The following is a 6,382-nucleotide window of genomic DNA, read 5'->3' as shown; positions in this document are numbered from 1 at the left end:
AGGGAAGGAACCTGGGCTTACTCATTCCGGTTTGCTGATGCATCAGGAATTTAGGAGTTTGAATTATTTGAAGTGGCAAGAATAAAGGAAGACGGAATTTTCCTAAATGCATAGCCGGAGGCTTTTTTATTTTTAATAAGTAGGGAGGCAAGGGGCAGAGGTTCTCAAACTTCACAGTGCATAAGCATCACCTGGCTGTTTGTCAGAAATGCAGATTCCTCGTGCGTTCACTCCCCAGGATTAATCCTTCTTCTTTGCTTTACAGATGCAGAAATGGGGGCAGGGGAAGCAGGGGGCCAAGCCACGTGCTCATCCAGGTCACTCTCCAATGGGGGTGTCTCGCTAGATTACGCTGCCTCTAGGTCACCTGTGGTAGACGTTTGGTGTTAATAGACACAAAAGGCCTCTAACAAATTCTCTAACACCACCTGGTTGTCCAACAGTTCAATTCAGTTCTGTCCCTGACTACACAGAGTTAGCACAGACCCCCTCCCCCGCCCCGTCCCCCATAGATGAGAGGTTGTCACACAAGACCGCTCCCACTTCAGCCGCCAGCTGCAAATGGGGTGCTCAGACTACTCACCCTGTCCAGCCCGCAAACACCCCCAACATGTTTGATAATCTGCTGGAACTCACAGACTCAGTTAAGTGCTCTATTTATTATTACAGTTTGTTATAGAGGATACAAGTGAAATGGACGAAGATGGCCCAAAAGGGCACCTCGCGCAAGAGCCTGTGTGCCGGTTGAACTGGGGTGCACCACGCTCCCGGTACATGGATGTGTCCGCCAACTCAGAAGCTCCCCAGACTTTGTGCTTGAGGCATTTTTACCCAGGTCTCATAACACAGGCACAACTGATTAAATCACTGGTCTGGCTGGACTCCATCTCTGGCCTCTCCTCCCTCCCCAGAGGTCCAGGGATGGGGCTGAAAGTTTTAACCCTCTAGCTACAGGGGTGGTTTTGCTGGTGACCAGTCCCCATCCTGAACTTTTCCAGGGAATCTTCCACTAGCACACAAATCCCAAGGGTTTTAGCAACCCAGAACTGCACAGAAACCAAATATTTATTTATTTTTCTATTATACCACATGGGGTATTTGCAGTTTTGTGGAAAACACCACTTACATTGCAAAGACAAAAGAAGCCCATGCTTATTCTCATCATTTCCAGCTCCAGCCGTCCACAGCAGTCTTAAGGGCACACACGGATCATACCAGACACCGTTGGTGTAGGAGGTGCTGGAGGGTATGCGATTGGAAATGAGCAGAATCCCTCCTTTTCCTCGGGATCCCAACCTCAAATTCAAAGTTCCCATAATGGAGCTCTACGGCAGAGCTGTGACAGAACTGTGAGGTCCGGCCAAAGACAGCAGTAAAGATGAGGCAATCTTGAAGCGTCCAGAACACGGGGGGTCAACCCTGCCCCAGATTCAGGGCCCCGAAGATCTGCCAGACTTAAAAAATGTCTCCCATCTGTCAGTCCTGGTGCCTCAAACACAGACAGACTTAGGTTATGATGCAAAGATGTCAGGTGAAGAGGTAAAGCCAAAGAGAGCTGGGCGGCAGTGGTCACACCCTGAGGAGCCTGGCCACACCACCCACAGCAGTCACCCACAGGAGCCCCATGTCACAGTTGTGGCCCAAGGGCCCTCAGGACAGCTCAGGATGCTGGGCGGAGTCTGAAGATAGGCAGCTCCATACCTTCTACTAGAAAACCCACACACTGTAATTCATTTCGGTGTCTTCACATTTTAAGCTCATTTATCTGGGTCAGAACCATTTATTTGCATCTAACAAGTCAAGGCCTGCTGCAGCATCTTTCTGACATATGGCCTTTTTGTGTCCTGTCTGTGTGCATCTGTCAAGGCCATGTGGGCAAGGGGAAGGCTGACTCAGCAGTACTCCAACCACTGGGTGTGCTGGGGGAGGGCACAGTCCAAGCACAGACCACCCCCCCACCCAGCTCCCCTCGCTGCCCAACCTGCTTTTCAGAGAAAGGGAAGTTGGGGGGCACCTGGTAGTTCACCTGAGTGAGTCATTGGCCTCCTTAGGAGATGTTCCAGGAGCCATCTGGGAATGTCATTCTGGAATGCCTGCTAGCCCAGGAAGGGATGTAAACTCATCACCACGGCAACCCCTGCATCCCTGAGCATCCCTTGGACATCTCTCTGTAAAATGGACCAGGTGATGCAAGTTTAAATGTGAGCTTGTCTTTTTTTAAAAAAAGAAAAAAAGTCTTGAAATACTTCAGAAAATAAAGGTATCATGAATAATGTAAGAAATATCTGTGTCCTCACTTCCCCGTTCAAGGTATAAAACCACATCTGTAAATGAAGCTCCTTGTCTTTCTCTGATCGTATAACCTTCCCTATCCCGTGAGCCGTAACCGCTATGCTGAGTTTCGTGTCTATCACCCATTCATTATATATAATTATAACTTATATGTATGCTATATATATAATTATATACTCTACATATTCTGAACCAAGGTATAATATCTTTTGCAAGTTAAAATATGCTTTTGAGGTGAGATTCACCCAACACAAACCCAATCATTTTAAGGTGTAAAATTCAGTGGCACTTATGCATTTGCAGCTTTGGGCAACAATTACGTGTTCACGATTTTGAACTTGTATAACTGGGATCAGACATTAGGACTTCTGCTGGTTGCTTTTTGCATCAATGCTGCTTACGAGGCTCATCTGTGCTGAGGTGCGCAGCCCTACTCGTTTGGCTCTCTGCTGTACGATATTCCACTGCGTGACTATTTCACAACTGATCCTTTCTCCTGATGGGTGGTTTCCAGCTTTTTATGACCATCAACAAGCCTGGCTCCCTGTGCTGCTTCTCCAGGATATCAGCCCTGGAGTCAAGTTGCTATGTCATGGGCTGAGAGCAGCTCCAGAGTTGACATTGCCAGGGTGTTCCTCAAAGTGCTACTTTATACTCACATAAGCCTCGCTGTCTTGGGGAGCTGGGGGCACAATTATAGTAACTCAACACTTGGATAATGTACTTCATTTAATAGACCACTGTGAGGTAGGCAGAGCAGGATTATTCACCGTTGTCGGCAACCTTCTGAACAAAGAATCTGAGACTCGGAGCTACTCCACGTGGGTCCCCATGGCAGAGCGCTAGGATTTCAGGTGAGGGGCAGGGCAAACAACCCCAGTGTGTCAGACTAGGGTGGTGGTCTCCTTATGCAATGTTAATTTCTCTCTGTCCCCTCCCCCTCGCAGCTGCCTCATACCTGACTTAAGCACAGATCACAGTTTACCCCATCAGCTTTCTGAGGGAACAACACAATAAAAGCTCACTGGCACACCATGGAGAGGAGAACCTGAAGAGAGGGTCTCTGTGGTTTGGGCCACTCCAGTGGCGGGACGCAGGGCAGAATCTTCTGGACTAGAGTGCCTGGGTGGCTCTGTTGGTTAAGTGTCTGACTCTGGATTTCGGCTCAGGTCATGATCTGTTTGTGATTGAGCCCCGCATCGGGCTCTATGCTGACGACACGGAGTCTTCTTGGGATTCTCTGCCCCTCCCCTGCTTGTGCACTCTATCTAAAAATAAATAAAAACTTAATTAATTAATAGCTCATAAAAAAAAAGAATCTTCTGGACTTCCATATTCCATTTTCCTTGCTGTGGCCGACTTGCCTGTGCACAAAGACCACATCTGATAGTATTTGGGGATCTAAGTTGCTCTAGGAGAGCATGAAAGAAAGGTTTCGCAGACAAGTCCGAGGCAGGAACTGTGCACACACCCAAGGAAGGAGGTACAGTGGGAGAGGCATTTACATTCCTTGACTCCAAGGAACGGTCATCCAGGCATCCAGTCCCTCCCTCCAGGCGGCACCCTGGAGGAGGGGGCAACCATGTGCCCCTTGCTTAGCACGGAGCGTGGTCCTGGCGCAGCGCTTAGGCATGAGGGGTGCCTCTGCAGAGGCCTGTCCCAATAAGGCCCCGGGGGGTCTAGTGGGGCACCCCTTCCGCTGCAGAGGGCGGCTGGGCTGCTGCCCCGGGGCAGAGGCAAACTGAAGGGAGGCAGTGTGCCCACACCTGTGGCGTACTCCTGACACAAACTTTTGACACTGGGCGGGCCAGCCATCTCCCCGTGTTTCGTTCTGCCGTCCCCTCCCACTCACGGCTCTCCTTTCCAACACGCACCTTCCAACAGTGAGCTGGGACACCGAAGATGAGGCGAGGCAGTTTAGCCTCGCCCTCCCCGCCCCCATCCGGCCCTCCAGTCACCAGATGTAGGTGTGGTGACTGGCGGCTTGGCGGTGTGACCTCAGAGTTTCCTCTTCTGAAAAATGGGGATCTGCAGATGGCTGTCGAGGAAGCTGCCACCACTTGTCCTCCAGGCTCTCCTCCTCAGCTCGACGGGTTCAGCTCTCTCAAGACTTAGCGCTATTTGGGTCCCTTCTTCCCTGGAGACCTGCCGCCCAGTTCCTAATTAGAGCGCCGTGTTCCTCGGGAAATAGGTGAGCAGAACCGCAGAAGGAAGCTTGCTTTCTTCTTTGACCTCCTGCTGGTTGGGGGCAGTTTCTTCAGTAATGGCAAGGCACCAGAGGCCCTGGAAATCTGACCCACCCATCTGGGGCGAGAAGACAGAGACGGATGGCAGAGCAAGGTCAGGAATTAACTTTCAGGGATTCTCGGGACTCCGTGGACCAGCCAGGAAGTGTCCTTGGGCCCGTCTCCTTAGTCACTCATGTCACGGCCCGGGGGCCCTCAGCGCCCCTGCCCAGGTGCCTCTTGGCAGTGACTCAGTCTTTCCACTTCCCACACACGTTTTCCGTGACAATTCCCAACTCCCGGATAAAGCGAAATCATTTCCTTTGGGGTTGGGCAGAAGAGTTTTCACTAAATGTGGATGTGAAGAGCTAGATAAAATACTGTACACTTGTTCTGAAACACTGTGGGCTATACATTATCTGCTGCAAAGCAGTTTTTTTTTAATAAAAAAAAATTTTTTTTTTTTTTTGAGAGAGAGAAGGAGGGAGGGGAGTGGGAGGGGCAGAGAGAGAGGGAGACACAGAATCTGAAGCAGCCTCCAGGATCTGAGATGTCAGCACAGAGCACGACGCGGGACTCGAAACCACCAACTGTGAAATCATGACCTGAGCCAAAGTCGGACGCTTCACCGACTGGCCACCCACATGCCCCCCAAAAAGGAGATTTTTTTTTTGTTAAAAATTTTTTTTTCAACGTTTATTTATTTTTGGGACAGAGAGAGACAGAGCATGAACGGGGGAGGGGCAGAGAGAGAGGGAGACACAGAATCGGAAACAGGCTCCAGGCTCTGAGCCATCAGCCCAGAGCCCGACGCAGGGCTCGAACTCACCGACCGTGAGATCGTGACCTGGCTGAAGTCGGACGCTTCACCGACTGCGCCACCCAGGCGCCCCATGGAGATTTTTGATAGAACACGGTAACACCCTTGTCGGCCCTACCACCCAGCCTGGCCTCAGTGGGCTCACCAAGAAAGGCCAGGCATTCGCTGAGACAACTCCGAGGCCTTAGACAGCGAGGTAGGAACAGGCCGGGACGAGTGGCAACACTGGCTGGGAAGGTAGGTCCCACTAAGGGCACAGATGGGGCTCAGACAGGAGTACAGGCAACCAAGAGAAAGGCCCAAGGGTGGTCTCTGCCTGCCTCAAGCGCCCCCAGGAGCACCCACCACACCCCCTCCAGATTTCAACACCAGCTGAATCGTGCAGGCCTGCTCATTAGTGGCTGGGCCATTTCCTCTGTGTGAGCACCCTAGTCCTCTGCTGGGTCCCTGGCTGGCAGCAGGGGCTCATTCAGCGCGCTGCAGATGGCCCGGCAGGGGTGAGAAGGCTCCTGTCTCTGGGGGCCTGGCTTACCCTTACGAGAAACAGCCATTCGTGCCCGTGCCCAAGCACCGGTCTCGCTGGCCAGTTCCTTCCCCTTGGAACTGATCCACAACAGTAAGTGAACATACGGGTCAGAGGAGTCTGGGAGAGGAGACAACATACAGTCTATAAATGGGTTTCCAAGTTGTTAAAACAAGCACAGGATCCTAGGAGGTGGAGAGCACCTCTTCCTAGACCAGGGGTCCCTGCCACTACATTCCTGGCCACTGTCAGATTTCAGGGTGGGGAACGGGGCTCCGGGAGCTGCCCATTCTGTCCTGGAAGAGCCCGGACACTTCAGTCCTTTCTGACACACAGCTCAGTTCTAGCTCTGTGGCCCAATTAAAAAACCCAATTTATTATCAAAAACTCAAGTCCAAATAAAAACAGAATAGTGTGAAATATCTGATGTCTTCCTCACCCAGGTCCAACAATTATCAACACATGGCCCATCTCTTTCCATCTCTGAGCCCACCCACTCCTTAGTGACAATTTCAAAGACCA

Source organism: Lynx canadensis, chromosome E2 (genome assembly GCF_007474595.2).
Source record: "Lynx canadensis isolate LIC74 chromosome E2, mLynCan4.pri.v2, whole genome shotgun sequence".
NCBI classification, from domain to species: Eukaryota; Metazoa; Chordata; class Mammalia; order Carnivora; family Felidae; genus Lynx; species Lynx canadensis.
The sequence above is the reverse complement of the archived record's forward strand: the minus strand, read 5'-3'. Positions refer to the sequence as shown.